The sequence below is a fragment of the Lactuca serriola genome, chromosome 8 (genome assembly GCF_051521515.1).
Source record: "Lactuca serriola cultivar US96UC23 chromosome 8, Lser_US96UC23_V15, whole genome shotgun sequence".
Classification (NCBI taxonomy): Eukaryota; Viridiplantae; Streptophyta; class Magnoliopsida; order Asterales; family Asteraceae; genus Lactuca; species Lactuca serriola.
In genome coordinates this window covers 150348741-150370273 of record NC_136415.1, presented here as the reverse complement: position 1 = coordinate 150370273, position 21533 = coordinate 150348741, and the positions used below count along the sequence as shown (strand labels likewise).

Below are 21533 nucleotides of genomic sequence, written 5' to 3'. Positions count from 1 at the left end.
GTCGCTAACAAACATGCGCGACGAAACCTAGGAACACCAAACCTACAAGAGAGAAGTGATGGCACAGATGGATTCAAAACCATCATATGAAAATTACCTGCACATGCAACAGGTGCTGCTTGACAATCACTACGAGACAACAAAAATGACCAACACCATCCATGAAATGCAGGAAAAATATGACGCCCTTATCACAATCTCAAACAACAAATCAAGAAACTCCCTGAAGACAAGCATCCTTATAAGTAATATGTTTATCTATTTAGTGATGTTCTACTATAAATAAACAATATGTACCTATGCAACCCTTAAGGAAGTAATCTTTTGCTATGAATATTATGTTGGTATGTAACTGTCTTTATGCAAGAAATCGGATGTTGTAAATATTTTGTTGCTATGTCTAAGTCTTATGTAACTGTTATGCAAAACTGTGACGCAGTTTAATTCCAAAACTACATCGCCAAAGGCGCACTGATTCCATTCTAGTTTTAAAAAAAAAGGTCGTAGGAGTTGGTGTCACTAGGTATGGGTATAGGTATGTTTATATGTCTGGAGGGGAAGGGGATGGGGAGTGGGGGTATAGATGGGGTGGGGTGGGGTGTAAAGAATAGATATGTATGGGTAGGGATGAGATTTCAAACCGGAAAACCGGACCGGAATTGGAACCATCAGAACCGGAATATATATAACCGGTTCAGGTTCCGGGTTTAAAAATTGGTTTTATCCGAGTTCCGGGTAATCCAGGTTTGGGTCCATCGGGTCCGGGTAAACCGGGTCTAAAATTCGGAACCGGTGTTTGGAATCGGAACCACTTTTAGGGCCGGAACCGGTTTTTGTGAAACATTTAAAAGATGCATATCTCATTCGTTTCAACTCCGATTGACATGCGGTTTTTTCCACATGTAGTTTAGAGTTTGTACATGATGTTAGACTATAAATTTGCCATTTTTAGTTTTATATTCATTGACTTACAGTCCCCCAAAGTCGAGATATCAAAGCTGGAAGTTTTTAGTTTTTCAGTTTTTTTTGTATTCGGTGAATGTTTTAAAACATGCATATCTAATTCGTTTGAAGTCGGATTGACATTTGATTTATTCCAACTTGTAGTTTACATTTTGTACATGAGTTTAGACTATAATTTTGTCATTTTTGATTTAATATTCAATGATTTACAATCCTCCAAAGTCGAGATATCAAAACAGAAAATTTCCAACTTTTCAACTATTTGTTTTTGTACTTTGTATTCTGTGAAAATGTTAACACATGTATATCTCATTCGTTTAAACTCGGATTGACATGCGATTTTTTCCAGAGTGTATTTTAGAGTCTGTACATGATTTTAGACTATAATTTTGTTAATTTTGGTTTCATATTCAATGAGTTACAGTCCCCCAAAGTCGAGATATCAATATGAAAATTTTCAAAGTTCAACCCACTAAGTAGTAAGTAATTACCAAAAAATTCCGTTTTTTCCAGTTCTAAGCCTTCTTTATCCGGTTCCAAGCTACCCACTTTGATGTTTCCGGATTTTCCGGTTCTAAACCCACTTTATCCAGTACCGTATCCGGAACCGGTTCCTATATACCGGTCCGGTTTTCGGTTCTACAAAATCTCGTTAACCGGTTCCGGGATTTCCTAGTCCGGGTCCATTCGGTCCGGTTTTAGACTCACTTTCATCCCTATATATGGGTGTTCAAATATGTTCAATATTATATTAATTAAAATAATAAAAATTGGAAAATGAAACCGATAAAAGAATACATATCAAAGCATGTTTTTTTTAAACAAAAAATAAAAACTCAATCAGCTTTAACTAAATACATATATAAATTTTCTATTGAAACCTGAGAATATACGCTTATTTTATTTTTCTAAAAATTAAAAACAAAGACAATTTTTTCATAACTGAACGGAGCCTGACCATTTCAAATGATAAAACTAACTAATACATTTTTTTGTGGATTGTAATAATTATCAAAAATAAATACATGAAACCATATGGAGTGACTAAAAGATATGACAATATATATACGGTTTTAAATTCATCAAATATATTTTATTTTGGCAAAGAGTAAATTATACGAATGGTCCTTATGGTTTGAGGTAATTTGTACGTTTGGTCCCTAACTTATTTTATTTTAACTCGGAAGGTCCCTACTGTTTGTTTTTGTTACACACTTAGTCTTTATCGTTTGTTTTTGTTACGTGTTTGGTCTCTGTCTTACCTAAAAAGACATTTATTTAAATAGGGAAAAATGGTAGGGTAGATAAGGTAAGGTGAGGGGTGAGGTGGGGTTGGGGTGTGTTTATTTAAATAAATTAAAAAACTAAGGGGAAAATAGTCTTTTTAGGTAAAACAGGGACCAAGCGCGTAACAAAAACAAACAATAGGGACCTTCCGAGTTAAAAAAATAAGTTAGTGACCAAACGCATAAATTACGATAAACCATAGGGACAAATCATGTAATTTACTCTTTCGTAAACTGCTTTAAAAAACCAATGGTCATACCATGTAGAGAATATGTATATGTTATAAAAGAGTTAATAAGATTATAGTCGCAACAAAAAGACCAATGGTCATACCATGTAGAGAATATGTATATGTGATAAAAGGGTTTGCCTCGCGTCGCTCACGTTTCTTGTATGGTTTGTTGATCATGAGCACTCCGTCTTAGCGATGCTATTTTTTGGATGTCGGCTTTTTGTTGACTAGAAAGGTAGTCGGTAGGTATCCTACACTCGTCACAAATTCTTTAACGATGCTGGTCGGCCTAATGCTTGGCGCCAGGCAGCCAAGTCTGTCAGCTGACGGCGTTTCCCTGTAGGGACCGACGTTATCGTTTTGCGATGTTGTAGGCCTTGTGTTGTTCTTCATAGACGCATATCGTTGTTTATCAGGTTGTGTCGTATTGGGTGCACCTTCGGGTGACGCCAACTGTTGTGATATGTCACCAGCCTAACTCTGTCTCTTTGAAGGATTGAATGAAGGGCCTAAGAATCACAACAAAGGAAATAAGCTCGTCAGTCTCCGCCCGGGAGGCAGTCTCGGAACGAAGCTCCGACGATAAAGTCAGATTATCTCTTGGAGAGCAGGTGGAAATATAAGGTAAGGGTTTGGAGGGTTTTCTTACGATCCCTTCTTTTGGATGAGAAGGGACCTTTTAATACCTGTGGTCGGGGGAACATGTAACACTCGTGTTTCTAGCCTAGAAATTTATATTGAGGTGATAGTCTAGGTTAACCTTTGTAATTCATTTTGAAGAAATGAAAAAGGAATTATGTGAATTCTATGTGTTTTATGTGTTTTATGCTTAATTATTAGGGTTTAATTAATTAAGAATAAAAATAAGCATCAAAATTAAAGTGTGAGATAAGCCCGATATCTTTATATAAAGCTGTAGTGGTCGAAACAAGGATTTCGGGGATATAAAGAATACCAAAATCTGAGTTATAACGAAAAAGTTATGACCTGTCGAAGTTTCGCGACAAAACCGGCACAGTGTTGAATGTCGTAAAAAGTGAGTTTTTGATAAACTACTTTTTAGCCTTATTGATCTAAACGAAAGTCGTATTATTCGTTAAACCGAGAAGTTCGATAAAAAGAACGCCCAAATCTGACTTCATATGAGAAAGTTATGATTTTTCGAAGTTTTAGCTTAGCAGTAGACAACTAAAAACTCGAATTTTAGATCGAGCGATTTTTAGCCGACACAACCGAAACGAGAATCGAAGGTCTCGTCATAAGTATCACAACAGTAAAAAGTCTGACGAAAACGGAAGTCGGATGAAGAAGTTATGAATTTTTAACGGATTTTCTGTCCCGGTCTGTTAAAAATAATAATATAAAAATTAAGGTCAAAATTAGCCGACGAAGTCTAAACATAAGTTGTAGAGCGTAATTTTAGCTACGTGTGCATATAAAAAACGTCAAAAATGGAGCTCGTATGGGAAAGTTATGGATTTTAGAAGTTTTGGCGCGAAAATCGAGAAAATTCGCATAGTCACGAGTTGCCACGTCACCCTCGCCTCGCATGTGCCACGTGTCCAAAAATGCTGCTGATTCATCCGAGCATGTGGCCTTATCCGAAGTGGTCCAGTGAGGATCCGACGCATGTTCCATTCCTCGTGTCCGAGCCTCGCACATGGGTCACTTATCCGCGGTCCAATCAGCAACTGCCACCGAGGCCTTCGCACGTGCTACCACCTGCGCACCCTCGCCTGCGAACCCCACCACCAAGCCGACTTCGGACCAGTAGACTTTGGTCCAGTCAGGAGAGGACAGCAAGCCTTCGCACGCGCAACCCACTTGCGAGCCATCCCCCTACGAGCTTCGGATCTGCGACACATGGCTTCTTTCTAGCCGTCGGATCAGAAGCCTCGCCCCTATAAATAGAAGGGTGCGAGACCTCCCGGGTATATTTTGGAAACTTGTCACTTTTAGCCCCTAAACCCATATTTCTTTCATCTTAACATCCCCCGAAGCCCCGGTACTTATTCCAAAGCCCAGAATACTCCACGAAGTGCCCGAGAAGCCCGGAAAATTTATCTTTTCGGTTTCGAAGCCCAACTTTTGCAGAGCCCGGTTTCTCAATAAAACTCCCGGTTTTATTAGAAACGATCGTTTTAGGAAACGAATTGCTGCCCGATTATCATCAAATCAAGTGAGTGTATAGTCACTTTCATTTTACACATAGATATGAAGTATTTACCTTATAATACATGCTATGTGTAAATATATTAATTGTTTATTTGAGGTGACTATTGAGTTGATGTTTTATACAAGTTTTAAAATGTATAAGTATTTTTATCTACAAATATGTTGGGTAGAATATGGGTAGATAGTGATGTGTGATAAAATAAAATTGATGAGAGGCCTCGATGTGTTTTGAGATCAAGTCATCTAGCGGAGTTTGGATGACGACCACGGACTATCTAGATGGTCCAGTGGGAAACATTAGCATGTCCGCAACCTGTAGGTGTTAATGAACTTGGGTGTTCATTCGTTGTACTCCATCCCCCTCATGGTTGCCTTTAGGACATGTATGGTTGAGGAAACCCCTTAGCAGTAGTGTCCATCCTGATTATATTCTTTAGGTTAGGTCCCTTGTGAAAAGTGTTTAGGGATGTAAAGTGAGGATAACGGGAACGGGTAATCAGGGTTATTATTGATTGGTGAACTTAATAAGTTTATTATTACTGTGGGTTGAAAACCCTATATGCTCACTAGGCTCCCAAGCCTGACCCACTCAGCTTTTTATGTTACAGGTAGTGGACCCCGAGCATAGTCGGAGGACGACGAGAGATTTTTGGATTATAGGCCAGTAGTTGTAAATAACTGTTGAAAGGCTTATAATGTCTTGTTTATGCTTTTGATCTGTATCGGAACATGACATCCCGAGGTTTTGATATATATGGAAAATATATACTTTCTTAATGAAGGGTTTTGATAAACTTTTATCATATGTTGTTTGGGGACCAATTCCGCAACATCTTTTAAAAAGATTTCTCTGATTTTATTTTAAAAAGCATAAATTAAATCGGTCTTTTATGGCCGAGAAATTAGGGGATGTCACAGAACAAATCCCCGACATGATCTTTTACCTTTTCAGGAGTGGCAGGGGAAGACAACATTTGATTGCTAAATCGTGCCCCGTACGTTGTTGCTTGCTATTGGTGCAGGTTTTCCAGGAGTGACGTTCTGAGTGGTACACCCGTCGCTATGAGGGGCGGATGATACTATTTTGCCTCGAAACTGGCATGGACGCTTGGGCACCAAGGAATGAATATGGGATTGCGAGAGCGAGAGCCCGATACTAGGCATACACTAGTCTTTGCCCAACGGTTCCGCTACTTTTGACGTATTCTCGGTGAGATACTAATTGATAACTATACTTAAACATCAATGTTTGCTTAATGTGTGTGAGTTAATGGTAAATATAAATGAAGAAAAACTTGGAATTAAGGAGTGTTTTATATACAACAAAAAAACTTGGAATTTGGAAGTACAATGTGTTCGACTCCCAAAATGTCCCAAACACCTTTTGGAAACGTCCCACCCAATTAAGGACACTTTAAAAAGAAAATTTATTGTCTACATTTTTTTGAAACCGCCCCACAACTCATTGGAGCCTTCCAATTCCAAAGCGGGTGGTGTAACTCCAATTTTCAGGTATGTTTCTTTTAAGTAATTTAATATTTTGGATGTTGGATTTCTAGTAGCCATGACGTGGTGATGGAGTCCCACGGTGTGGCTAAGGCCAAAGTTTTGTGGGCACTAAGCTAGCTCCACAACCTAGTTGATGTTTAATGGCAAACCCTAATACAGGGTTTGAGCCCCTATTTATAGAATGTGATGGTTAGGATTGCCGACCCTCATCCTCAATCACTCTCCTTCAGCCTCCAACTCTGGCCTCCATTCAATTATCCCTATCCCTTGGGCTTTGTTTTGAAGAAGAATAAGGAACCCTTTGGCCTTGTTTTTGCATTCAACTCCCCCCATCCCTGTTGTGCATGTTTCTGGACTCATGTAAGTCCTCAAGATCCAATCTTTACGATACTTGTCTCTAGATCTGGCCCTTTTGTCCATTAATCTTCATGGTGTGAGAAATTGGAAGGTTGGATCTCATAACGTTGGAAACTTTATGGATCCATGTGGTCATTTTAGTGTCATCTGTTCCTGATTTGAGGATATATGGAGTTTTTGGTCCCATGCTCAAGCTTTAGTTCCTTATTGCCATATTTTTGACCTAAAATGGAAGGGACATGCACTGGACATGCATGTCCATAAAGCTACGATTTTTATGGATTATTAGGTGTAGGAAACCCTTCTAGAAACTTGATATGTGTATTTTTATACATTATATCTTAATATTTCAGCCTTTATCATTCTTATTTAGAATTGAAAGGTACTTATAATGCTTTGAATTGTGATTTACAACTATTAGTTGTCAATAGAGCAGAAAGGAAAAAATTGGAGCGGAAATCGGGCTTAGAAGCAAAAAGAAAGAAAATGCTGAAGACTGCTATTACGCCCAGTGTACTATAATTTACGCCAAGCGTAATGCTGAAAAGAGGACTACGCCCAACATAGTTAAAGTTACGCCCAACATACTGGGTATTTATCCAAACTTCCTAATCGCTGATGGATTCCTACTACGCCCAGCGTACGTAAGTCGGTTCCAAGAGTTATAAAAAGCGATTATCAGCTAACCAGAGGAGAGATTTCCGACTTCTAACCTATTTAGTCGACAATTAACTTCTGTTAAGCCGTTTTGAGGGTCTAAGAGGCGGCCGGAAGGCCGTTAAGCTGATGGGAGCGGAGATCGGAAGGATTAGAGAGCGGATACGTGTCGGTAATCATGTGGTTTGTTAACGTGACCATGCTTAACATTCCACTGTGATACTATTATGTTTTTGCTTTCTGTTTTGGTGTTAAAACCATTAACTTTGAGTTTATGATTAAATAAAACCTTGATTATTGGATTAATTGCTATATTGGATTGTTTGATTCATGTTTAATTTATCTTGCAAAGCTTGTTAAAAGATCCTTACGTGTTAATGATAATTATTTGTTGTTAATTGTCAAGTAAATTGAGTTGTATGAACATCTGCTTGATTGCTTGTCTCTTATGATTTTGATGACCATCAAGATTATATGTCTAGGAATAACGGATGTGAAACTAGGATTAACTAGGAAATAAGTAAGTTAATGTGTGAGCCTTGTGTGATACACCATCAACAAGAGGTTTAATTGTCACACCCCAAAACCGGAACGGCGGAAACGTTCTGGGTGGATGACGTCATGTCAAGTATCACAACATATGTAGTATAGTAATCAAAGTACAACAACCATTGCATTAATAGTAATAATTTTACATAGTTTACATTACATAGAAACATCAAAGTAATACAGAAACTAATATAGTTGCAGCTCGGTACTAATTGTCTTCAACAAAAGCTCCTGGGATGTACCTGTCTATTGCTGACCTGAGAATACAAGTTATTTTGAAAGCGAGTATCAGCATTTTTATAAATGCTGGTGAGTTCATAAGTATTTAGTGTCATTTGTGTAAGTAAACATTTTATTCAAAATAACTTTATAAAAAGTAGTAGTTTAGAATCTACAGTGTATTAGCGTCCTTTCCAGAAAATCCTATATTTTCTAAATAAAAGCAGTCTTCTACCAAGACTCGACAGAGTTATGTTGTAAAAAGTAATTTTCCCTTAAACACTATCATTTCCAAAATACGGTATTTGACTTTAAAGAGAGTAGGAGAATATCACTAGTAGAATACTAGGGGAAAATAACATATGCCTCAGCAGAAATACTGCTGACTAAGGCAAAAGAAATCATAGACTCCAGGAGAGTATCGAATGAATGATACGCCTGGCTCAGTCTAACAAAAGGAAATGCAGACCCCAGACGGTATCAAATGTACGATACGGCTAACAAGGTCTAAAACAAAGAAACACAGACCCCAGACAGTATCAAATGAAAGATACAGCTAGCAAGGTCTAAAACAGAGAAACACAGACCCCAGACAATATCAAATGAAAGATACAACTAGCAAGGTCTAAAACAGAGAAACACAGACCCCAGACAGTATCAAATTAAAGATACAGCTAGCAAGGTCTAAAACATAGGGAAAGTCCTAAGTGGGTTGTTTCAAGAATACAGTGTTAGATTCTTGTTACCTTAAGGCCATGAATTATAAGGTAAACATGGAGATACTCGTAACCATACTGATTGACACTAGAGTACTTGACGCCCTGCAAGCGTCGGAATAAATGTGACATTTGTCACCCCTTGGCTTGGTAGGCCGTGGACTGTAGCTAGCAGTCAGGGTGTGGGAGTGTCAGTCCCGTATAGATCTATACATACAATGCCCGCTCTCCCTATAGGAGACTCTGGTTACCAACTCGACGACGGGGAGATCCGTGTCTTGAAGATGCATCTCGTATTCTGAGTGCTAATAGAGGCGCTGGAGAAATGATAAGGACTCGCGTATGAACTGACTCCTGTGGAATTCTCGTACTAGAAAGAGTGAATAGAACCTCCTAACTATTCCTATAATAGCTACTAGTGTCTCTGATATATGAGTGATGAACGGAAGGATGCCCTTGCTACCCAAGGCGATGTAATGGTCGAGAGTGAGTGAGAGAGAGAGAGAGAGAGCTTTTATGTCCATATATGTATACATGATATATAACTAATGTTTAAACGACCTTCGGACGGATATCCGATACCCACCAGACCACATCCCAACGAGGAAAAGGAAATAGGGCGAACTAGCCTTCCTAAGTCCTTTAAACATTATTTATATAACTATACAAGTACAGACATGCATTTAACGAAGTAGAAGCATTTAACGAAGTAGAGGCATTTAACGAAGTAGAAGCATTTAACGAAGTAGAGGCATTTAACGAAGTAGAAGCATAGAAGCATGGAAGAAAACTTTGACGAAAACTTTGGAAAACCTTTACACTTAAGAAAATCGTGACTTGATATCCTTTTGTAAAATAAGTTTGAAGACCTTTGGAAATCCTTGAAAGTCCTTCATAAACAAGTTTTGAATATAACTTTGATAAAACAATATAAGTAAAGAAAAACATTTGTTTAAATACTGTTGTAACTGGTTTTGAAGTAAAACATACAGCGCAAGAGACAATTTGAGAAAAGATTTAAACGAGTAAGGACGTTTTGGCAAACCATTTATAGTATCATACTTGGTAAAACAGCTGAAAGTGTAATAAATCCTTGTGCATGCGGGTTATTAATCACATATGATTGATATGATAACTGACATGTTTTAACTTGTATTCCCCCTATAAAAGCATGTGAAAACATTTAAAAGGTTAATTCAGGGGTATGAACTTACCTGTTGTAAGTGGATCGGATGAAGGTGTCAGTTGGGTGCTCGGTGTCACATAAAGAATTGAACACACTTAGTGACCTATTAACATATGATGACATATGTTTACATACAATTAGTAATTATAATACTAATTTAAACACGTAAACGCATCCTAAAGTGCGGAAAACACTTTGGTTAAGTGCTAGGAGTGTCCCGGGTAACATCTAAGGGAGTGTATGGCCTGGATAGAGAGTTTACTCTTCAAGAGTAAACTCTTTATAGAGTTTACGGCCCTAAGACCATATCCCCATGAGTTTACGACCGTAAACTCATGGGTGGTGTGCTCTTGGATGCATTAAGGTCTTATAACACTTGTGGAACTAGGCTAGGTTCAATTCTAGGTCATAGGAAGGGCTTAAGGCCTCATATGGACCATTTTAGGGAGTTTACGGTTCATGACCACTCCTTGAGGATTTTATGGCCGTAAACATATGAGTTTACGGTCGTAAACTCATGTTAGCCCATTCCTTTTGTTGTCTGGTGGTTCTAACTCATGCATGCAAGGTTCTAGTCACTTACAAGAGCATAAGAATGTGTTAAAGGCACTTAAACACCTTGGAAAGGTGTTTACGGTCTATGAAGGTGTTCTTGGGGATTTTACTACCTTAAACACATGATTTTATGGCAGTAAACTCATGTTAGTCCATGAATCATGATTTTGGTGCATCAAACGAAGGATTACAAGGCTCTAGGCACTCATGGAAGCTTTTAGAGGTGTTTGAGGGGTAGTTTAACACTTAAATAAGTGTTTATGGTCCTTGAAGATGGGTTTATGGTCTAGGGATGTTCTTAGACCGTAAAATCATGTTTACTCCCCATTTGTTACGATTTTGGTGTTCTAAGTCTTTTCATGCAAGCCCCTAAGTTATTGCTAAGCATTAGAAGTGGTTTGGAAGGGTTTTTGGGCATCAAAACCCTCTTCCAAGGGGTTTACGGTTTTGGGATGCTCCCAAGACCGTAACCTCTTGTTCTTGGGGTTTTTGGATGATTAAGCCACGAATTTGGAAGCTAGATAAGATAAACAACAAGCTAGGAAGGTTAACTTACCGATTTGAAGCTCGAAGGGGCGATTTTTGACTAAAACCCGGTTTGTAGAGAGAGAAAGTAGAGAGAGAGTGTCTAAGGTGGGGAAAAAGGTGGGAATGAAACCCACTCAACCCTTATATAGGGTGGAGTTTATGGTCTGGTTGGGGGTTCACCTGACACCAACCGCGAACGGGGTTTTTCACGACTATCGTTAATCACGGCAAATTTTAAAATTATACCACCTTAATTTTGGTTCGCTTGACGAATATTATTTAAAATATTCCAACGGGTTTAAATCCGGTCAAAAATATTTTCGGGATAAATTTGGATAATTTTTTTGACGTAATTAATTTCGACGTTAAAACTAATGGAAATTTTTGGGTTGTCACATTAATTGAATTAGTAATTTGATTAACTATTATTACAAGTGTTGCTTGATACGAACTGAACACTAGGAAGCATGTTAGTTTAATCAACTGATCATTGTTTGAATTGATTTGTTTGCTAAAGGATTAGTAATAGTGAACGCGAATCTAATCATTTTAGGAATAGGTGAACATGAATAAATGAATTTGTGTATGCAATTGTCTATGCTTTTAAGGTGTAATTTATCTAAGCCAAAGTACCTGAAGAGATTTGTTTTCCTGTTAGTTTATCGAGATTTGCTTATTAGTTGTTCGTTTGAGATTTAATAAACCATTTTTTTACTGCTTTTGTGCGTTTTGTGTAACCTATAATCAAATATTTTAAATTAATTCACCACCGTTCCCCTTGTGTTTGACACCCTTGCTTATCAAAGCTATACTATACTCGATCGGGTTCACTGCCTGTAAGGTGTAGTGTAGATGCGATAAATTAGGAATTATAAATAAAAAACCAGTGCATGAAAAATACACATCAAAACTTTGGGTGAGCAACTCTAGAGATTGGATGCTTAATGAGTGTCTTTATGCACTCGGTCACCTTTAAGGAATTAGAGTATGGGATCTTGACTTATTGAGGTTTATTAATGGATAAAGTTGGAAATTTTATCCATCAAGACCATGGGAGGGACCACATCTGAGCTTTGGAGCTCTAGAGTTGTAGGGAAATGGTTTAATGGATTAAGTTGTTCAGAACAGTCCCTACATCGTGGCCTTAGGTTACCACGACGTGGCGACTTGGTAAGAACCCGCCTGCTTTGTTGTTTAGCGGCCACAGCGTGACAACTAGCTGGAGGTTGATCTTTAACTATGACCAAGTTTGGCTTTAGGTCATTTAGGGTATTTTGAGTAGTAGGTTAACACTTGGTCCCTGTGTGTTGTATAGGCGACCCATAGAGCAAGTTTCTTGGAGCAGTGATCAGTTTAGCTATCGTTCTGATTGTGAGGTGATTTTTCTTCACCGTACTATTGGGTCGAAGGCACCAATGCGGGCCCCTTAGTTTATGTATCCTAGTATTTAGGATGATGCTATGTTGGTTATATGTTAAACTGGTATATCTATATGATTACCTTACTTGTTGGCCATTGTTTATAGTTGTATATGTTGACATGTTATTGTGTTGTGGGGTTGAGGCAGTCCTGCTTTGTGTTGAAGGCCAAGATACTTGGGCGGTCCAGTTGATACTGTAGGCCCAAAGGAGTGGTCCAACTTATGTTGTAGGCTCGGGAGCGGTCCAACTAGTAGTTGAAGTCTCAGTGGCGGTCCATCCTAGTGTTGCAGGCCTGGTTGCGTGCACTGTATAATGTTGTTGTGTGTGATACTTTGGAGGAATTCACTAAGCTTTGACTTACATTTTGATTCATGGTTTCAAGTACATCAGAGGACAGAGGCAAGGCGAAGGCGTGATTGTGCATATCATTCTGGATTTTTGTTGGCTTATGATTTTGGGATACTTTGATTCGTGATTTTGGTGTAATTTATGGATTTTGGAATGGTTTTAAAAACAAAAACTTTGTCTTGATTTTTGAGATGTTACATACGGATATGAGCTTGTTTTCTTCACAATTTGGGCATGAAAACTCCCTAGAAAATAACGAAACGGTTAGAACCAGACCAATGATGTTTGGGCGTGTTTGCTTCATATATTATTTGTGTAAACCCCTTAGAATGAAGTAGGACAGTTAAAAGAGGAAGTAGGACTTGATTTGGGACACACAAAATGAATTACTTCTTCATTTTAGTGTGTGTAAAAACCACCAAGTTGTAAACACCATCCAAACTCATAAATAAAATAATTTATGTTATAATGAGTTTATTTTAAACTTGAGGTGGTGTATAGTTGATTAGTAAATAAATAAATTCAACTATAAAATAGCATGAATAATTTAAAAATTAAATGATATTGTGGCAAAATTTATTTAAATAAAATATTAAGGTGGTGAAAAATAATGAGGATAAATATTATCTGCCTAGATCTCCAAATGTTTAAATATTATATTAGAGCTAACATGTAAACTTCGCATAGTGGTAAGAACACGAAATTATGCCCCCAAATGTAGAAGTAGATGATATGAAACAAAATGTGGTTGAACAACATTTGACACCTATGTTGGACTAGATTCAAACAATGATGACCAAAATGATGACTAAGCAAGAAGAGAAGATGATTGAGAAATTTAAATATGTGATTACCATAATACATAAGAAGTTAGAAAGGAAATCAAAGAAGATGTAATGAATTAGATATAATAAAATTCAAATGTTATCATGCATGAACTCAAAGGAAGGAGTCAAAGTGTTTCACTTGCAAGTGTAGGAGGCAATACTCCCTCAGAAAGCTATCCTGACGAAGAAGAAGTTTGAAGAGAAGGTGCAACTACAAAGACTTTGGTATGCATAAAACTCCAACTTACATTGGAACTCTAACCCAATTATGATTCACAATTGGATTATTGAAATGGAGATGTGCTTTTATGCTTGTTAATGCTTTGATGATCAAAGAGTGAACTTTGCAATAACCATTTTTAAAGAGGACACAAGGAAAGTGTGATCAAGAGAATGACTTTGGAAGAATTCTTGGAAAGGTTGAAAAAAGATTCCGCAAAAGAGAAAATACATGATCTTGACAAAAACTTCATGGATTTGAAGAAAGAAAAGATGACTATAACGGAGTACAATGCAAAATTCCGAAAGCTTTTGAGTTTAGCTAGGAGGTTGGCGCCCAATGGGGTAACAAAGGTTGATCAATACGTAAATGGTCTATCATGTTGCTTTTGATAGCTTATAACTTTTAGCAGTTAAAAAAAACTCAAAAAAGAAAAATATTTGTTCAACAGGATGAGATTCTAGTTTTTAGATAAAACAAAAGCTTCAAATCCAAAAGTTACTTATAGTAATGTTAATAAAAAAAATCTTTTATAAATTTACAAACTGAATTAATTATCATTTTTTAAAATGAACGACATGTTTTAGATAAGTTATTTTATATGATTTATTGATTTACATGTTTTAAAGGTTTTCAGCTATATTTGTCTAACATTTATATACAAATAAAAGTTATAGCTCCAGCTTTTTTTTTTTTGAAAATTTCTATAAAGTGATCCTATTTGAAAAAATAAATTTGAATACATTTTTTCAATGTATTTTGATTTCTTATAAGTTGTTTTAGGTTACCTTTAATTCCCTAACATAGTCAACTTAATATATCATTAAGTTACCTTTTGAAATATTTAACTGTTTTTATCTCATAATTTTGATGGTTGTGTAAAAAGAAATCAAAAAATTACATTTCGGATTAATTCAGTAAAATTAGATGCATGGCAAAATAAAATAAAAAAAATTCTTTTTATTAAGTGTTTCCTTTTCAAGTGTTTGTATTTGGGTCAAATTGCTTTTAGTCTTGGTATAAATAAGTCATCGTAGGTTAATTGTAGGCTTTATCAAAAGAAAGCCTTTGGCGCCAAGTAACTGCTCTCTGTTTCTTTTCCCCTGTTCTCTTTCTGCTTCTTATCCACCACTCATCACTACTTTCTCTCGCTAACCGATCGATGGATACGATATCGACGACTTCTTGAAGATCGATGATGGAGTCGCCTACAGTCTTCTGATTTCTAGGTTATCGCCTTCGACGAATCTCAGTAGGAAGAAAACCTTAGGGTTGAATTCAATAAAACGTAATCTCAGAATTTGTGCGTGGATTCCCTCACAATCCACTTCAGGTACGTTTTTTGACATCGGTTTTCCTAAATATCCATTTGATGAACAGGATTTAGGCAATTTATATCAAAGTGAGAGTAAAATTTTACTTTCCCTGTTCGATAAAAACTGAGAGAGTAGATGCTCGTTTGGTTTATATTTGCGGAAGACTTGTTTAATTTGTTTATTTGGTTTTCAAATTCTTCATAGGTTGATTTTTTTAATTCATGGCGGCTTTGAAGGAGTTTTTGCCAACTGCAAAATCATCTTCTTCCACCTTCTATGATCATTCAAGCGATCCATGGTTCAAGCGAAGATACAGTACCCCAACAGAGAATGAAAATGCTGAAATCATCAAAAACAAAAACAACTCTGTCCCATTATACAACACATCTCAGCGTTTAAAGCATCGGCCATTGAAACCACATGACTTTGGTGATGGTTGAGCTTTTCCCGAGATACACTATGCACAGTTCCCTCTTGATCTTGGTAGGAAAAAATATTCATCTTCAGGCCCAAAAACCCTACCCTTAACAGTCGATAAACATGGTAATCTAAAATTTGATGCGATCGTGAAGCAAAACGAAAACGCATCAAAGATTGTATATTCACAGCACAAAGATCTTGTACCCAAGATTCTAAAGGATGAAGAAGATGAAAAAGAAGCAGAGAAACAGAAAAAGATTGAAGAAACAACCCTTCAAACAAAAGCAGCTCTCGAAAGGATTGTGAATGTAAGACTAAGTGCAGCACAACCTAAACTCGTTACCACACAATCTCAAGATTCAAAGTTTATCAAATACAAACCCTCACAACAATCATCCGCATTTAACTCAGGGGCAAAAGAGAGAATCATAAGAATGGTGGAAATGCCAGTTGACCCATTGGACCCACCAAAGTTCAAACACAAAAGAGTCCCAAAAGCTAACGGGTCGCCACCTGTCCCTGTCATGCACTCCCCTCCTAGACCCGTAACAGTAAAAGACCAACAAGTTTGGAAGATCCCTCCATGTATTTCAAACTGGAAGAATAAAAAAGGGTACACAATTCCTCTTCATAAACGTGTAGCAGCCGATGGAAGAGGGCTTCAAGAGGTACAAATCAACGATAATTTTGCCAAACTTTCAGAAGCTTTTTATGTAGCTCAACAAAAATCAAGAGAAGTTGTCTCCTTGAGGTCAAAACTCCAAAAGGAAACAATGATGCAAGAAAAAGAAAGAAAAGAACAAGAACTTCGCGCATTAGCTCAAAAAGCAAGATCCGAAAGAACCGGCACTGCAACCGGAGCACCTCCCGCCGCCCCACCCTCCGGGAAGAGCATGATGGATGTTGACGAGAGAGAAACAAGAGAGGAGAGAGAGGAGAGGATTCAGAGAGAGAAGATTCGGGAGGAGAGGAGGAGAGAGAGGGAGAGAGAGAGAAGACTGGAAGCGAAAGATGCAGCAATGGGGAAAAAGAGTAAGATAACACGGGACAGAGACCGTGACATCAGCGAGAAGGTGGCGCTGGGGATGGCGTCAGGAGGGGCGGCGCGTGGTGGTGAAGTGATGTATGATCAGCGGTTGTTTAATCAAGAGAAAGGGATGGATTCAGGGTTTGGGACAGAGGATCAATACAATGTTTATGACAAAGGATTGTTTACAGCTCAGCCTACTCTCTCCACCTTATACCGCCCTAAGAAGGATGCTGATGGTGAGATGTATGGTGGGGCGGATGAGCAGATTGAGAAGATTAGGAAAACGGACCGATTTAAACCGGATAAAGGGTTCACGGGTGCCAACGAGAAAGCGGGTCCCAGGGATAGACCCGTTGAGTTTGAAAAAGAAGTTGCTGAAGAAGCGGATCCATTTGGTTTGGATCAGTTTTTGACCCAAGTCAAAGGAGGGAAGAAGGCGATGGATAAAGTTGGAAGCAGTGGGACCATGAAAGCAAGTGGTGGGGCTTCTATGCGTGAAGGGTATGAAGGTTCTGGAAGGAGTCGGATTGGGTTTGAAAGGGGGCGATAGAGAGAGAGAGAGAGAGAGAGAGTAAGGTATGGATTAATGACATGATCATAAACTCGCTTTATATTTTAATTCTTGTGTTTTTGGTTAATGGATATCTCTTTATCAAGTGTTAAAACTTGTACTTGGCTTTGTGATTTCGGTATTTGAAAAACTATTACGTTTGTTTACTATTTTTTTTTATTTATTATTTCAGCATGAAAAAATGACTACCCTTGTTTATGAAACTACTTTCATCTATGATATATGACCATATTGAGGAGTAAACTCATCAGATTGCAGAAATGATTGGCTTGGAAAAATAATGGTATGGAGATCCTTATCACGAGCACTATATTCTATATTTATGTTCTTTTTATTATTTAAGCATTGTAATTTGAAAGTAAAATGCTATAATGCAAGAAATAGTGTATGTCTCGTGTTGGTTTATAATATGAGTTAGATCCTTCCTCTCCTCTTCTTGGTGTTCCAATATATACTTTTTACAGATTGGCAGAGAACCATGCATGACATACACACGATTAGTTAATACTGTTTGTTTACTTTGTAGTGTTTAATTAAATAAATATGTGATATCTAATTTATTGATTATTTTTTTCTTCTAGGAAATGAAGCGGTTTTTTATATACAAAATGGCAAACAACAATTATTTCGTGAATTGTTATATTCAATGTGAGTGTTTAGTCAATTAATATTTGAATTTATACAAAAATTAAGTATATTACATGCACACAGTGTTTATATATTAAGCATGTTTGTCATTTTAAGCTATTCCATAACAATCGATAGTCTTTTTTTTTTGGAAACGGCAAATGTATTAAAAGCCACATGATTAGCAAGTGACTAGATGATGGGCAAGGTACAAGGAGATTACAAATAACATGTTTATCAAAAGTTAAAAGGTGAAATACACCAATCAATCCAACTACCACACGAATTAAAGCTTCGGTATTTAAACCACGAAAACGATTGGGAAATAATATAATCCGTGATCTTTGTCAGAGTCGTAATCACCTTGTTGAATGCCTTGTTGTTCCTTGCCATCCAAATGTACCAAATCATGCAATAAAAGACTGAAATGATGATCAACTTCTTCTTAGGGCAATTACCCCAAGAAGCAGCAAAGTCAAGATTCTATGTTGGAAAATCGCCCACCAGTTATGCCACACCATTTTAAAATGCAATCACGTTTATCTTCTGCACCCTTACAAGTTACAAATAGATGGTCCACCGTCTCCGATTCAACTCCACAGAGTGTACATAAATTGGACTGAACATTAATACCCTTTTGAACAAGCTTTGTTGCAACCGGTATTCTCCTCAAGGCAACGCGCCACACGAGACAACACACTTTGAGAGGAATAATTTTTGACCATTCAACTATTGGGCCATTGTGTGAACTTGACATGTAATCAATTTTCTTCCTTAATATGTTCACCGTGTATATATAACATTAGCATTGAGATTGAATCTAAACCCCATCACATTGGGTGTGATTCTGATATGGTTGAGGATAGAGCATAGTTCCAAAATTTCCGATAGAACGTTATTTCCTCTAAGTAGTGATTTCCAGCACCACGTAAATCTTGAGTCAGATACCCTTTCAGTAACAAAACATCTTTTCACAGATTTCAATTTATATAGTAAAGGGAATCTACTTTTAAGAGTATCATTACCACACCACTGATCTAACCAAAATAGAATTTCCACATTAGAACCAGGAACCACGAAGAACAAGGATTGATGATTAATATGTACTTCAGGAAGGCTGTTAACCATTTTCGCAATATTGGACCGGACACCAGGAATTGATTTCTTGCCATATACATAATTGGTTTCCTGAATAAATTGTGTATGTTGTCAATACACTTTCTCCATATGGTTTTTATGGTTGACTTGAATCGCCATAACCATTTTGTGATGAGAGCAAGATTTTGTGCCTTTAATGACCCAACACCAAGACCTCCATCTTTTTTATCCGCTATTACCCTCGACCATGACACCCAATGAATTTTTGTTTTCGTATCGTCACCACCCCACACAAACCTGCGTCTGAGCTTTTCAAGATCTTCAATAACTCCATTTGGTGCTTTAAATAATGAAAAGTAATATGTTGGAAGGCTGTTTAATACCGATTTCATGAGTGTAAGACGACCAGCAAATGATAAGGTCTTTGCTTTCCATAACGAAAGTCTTGCTTGAAACTTCTCAATTATCAGACGCCAATTCTTTCTCAGGGACATATTTGCCCCCACCGGAATCCCCAGATATGTAAACGGGAAAGACCCTTTTACACATCCTAGAACACTTGCTTGATCTTGTAATTCTTCATCGGTCACACCAATACCAAATAGCTTTGACTTGTGAAAGTTTACTTTAAGGCCAAAGCTGATGTGAAAGCACTTAAGAATACGAGCTAAATTCTTGATGCTTCTTCTATCCCATTTGCCAATGAAAATGACATCATCTGTATAAAACAAATGCGTTAAACAAGGACCATTGTTAGGTAACATCAGACCTTTAATCAAGAGCTGTTGGGAGGCACTCTTAATGGCAATATTCAATCCTTCCATTGAAATGATGAATAAAAATGATGACAATGGATCTCCTTGTCACACACCCTTTGCGATGGAAAACTCGTCAGTTGGGGATCCATTAACCAGGATTGATGCTCTGGAAGAAGTAAGGTATCCATGAATCCACTTTCTCCATTTACCACTAAAACCCATTTGTTCCGTTATAGAATCAAGAAATCTCCAATTTAATGAGTCGAAAGCCTTTTCAAAATCCACCTTTAACATAAAAAAAAAAAAAAAAATTGGATTTTTTAGCCCACAAGCACACTTCATTGATAACAAGTGGCCCATCAAGTATGTTCCTTCCTTAAATGTATGCTGATTGAACATCATTAATTACAGAATCCACCATCATTTTAAGACGGGAGGCAAGAATTTTGACGATCACTTTGTTTAAGCAACCAATCAAATTGATAGTTCGATAGTCTCCAAGATCAAGGGGGTCATTCACTTTTGGGATAAGTGTTATGAATGAAGAATTGCATCCACGTGAAAAACAACCATACGACTCAAAGCGTTGTGCAAACTGATATAGGTCATATTTGATGAGCTCCCATTTATTTTTAAGAATTTTAAAAGTATATCCATCCGGCCCAGGGGCCTTGTCTCCACCACAATTCCATACAACTTTTTTTTACCTCTTCAATAAGAAAGGGCAGGTCCAGAGCAACAATTTGATTAGAGAAGAGAGTTTTGAAGAGATTACTAATTAGTTTCGGTCTTTCAGGCCACTTCTCATGGAATTTATTAGCAAAGAAATTATGGACCTCTTGCATTATGTCCTTTGGGTTCATATTCCAAGCACCATTGATTACCAAACCGTGAATACGATTTTTACGATTCTTACATTTGATCGTGGCATGAAAGAAAGCAGTGTTCTCATCACAATCAGCAACCCATTTGATTTTCGCGATCTGTTGTAGAACGAGCTGCGAGTCTCTCTAGTTCACCTATTTTAACTTTACATTCCTTTCTCTCCAATAATTTACCATCAGACAGTGCCCGAGATTCAACAAATTGTTCTAATTCAGAAACCCTGGCCTTTTATTCCAGCAACATTCTCGATTCTTTATCATGGTCTGCGAGTCTTTATTTGTGAATACAGGTTTTAACATATTTAAGCTTGGACTTGAGAAATATGTCAGGCAAACCAAAACCTCTGAAGGAGTTCCATGCTTTTGAAAATTCTTCATTAAATCTGTCTTTATGTAGCCATGAGTTAAAAAAACGAAACATTGGTTGCCCAAAGTCTTAGGTCGACGGTTTGAGAATTAATGGTGTGTGGTCAGAATATTCCCGATCCAGAGCAATAACCATAGATAATGGCTATTGGGCAATAAAGTTAGAACATACCAGAATTCTGTCAAACTTACTTAACTTGAGGTCGTCATCACACATATATGTGAATTTCTTACCACCGAGATTGAACTCTTGTAATCCTGCCCTTCTGATGAATTCATTAAAATCTTTAGTCATGCGATGACAAAATCTCGAGTTGATCCTTTCATCAGCTTTTCTTATTGCATTAAAGTCACCAAGAAATATCCAAATGTCATTTGTATTCCTTTTCAGATTAATTAAATCTGACCGAAGTTTTCTTTTTGTCTGACTTTGATTGCGGTGCATGTACATTGACCACAATTATAGCCCCATTCACACCTTTCCATTGACATGTTATTACAATGTAATGTCGGGAGGACATAACCTGATTTTTTAGAGAAAATGTTTGGATCCCAAATGGAGACAATCCCACCTGACCTACCAATTGGATTCACAAATTCTACATTATAGTTGTTGTTTCCTCATGCTCCAGCAAGATGGGTCATATTTGAGTCAGCCACACGTGTTTCTTGAAGGCATATGAAATCAACCTTGTGTACATGTTTGAGTCTGCA

General features: G+C 37.4%; 1 pseudogene; it reads left to right on the top strand.

Moving 5' to 3' along the window:
- The first annotated feature begins 15277 nt into the window (after window positions 1-15277).
- Window positions 15278-17162, top strand: LOC145070217 (SNW/SKI-interacting protein A pseudogene; annotated as a pseudogene).
- Window positions 17163-21533: the final 4371 nt, after the last annotated feature.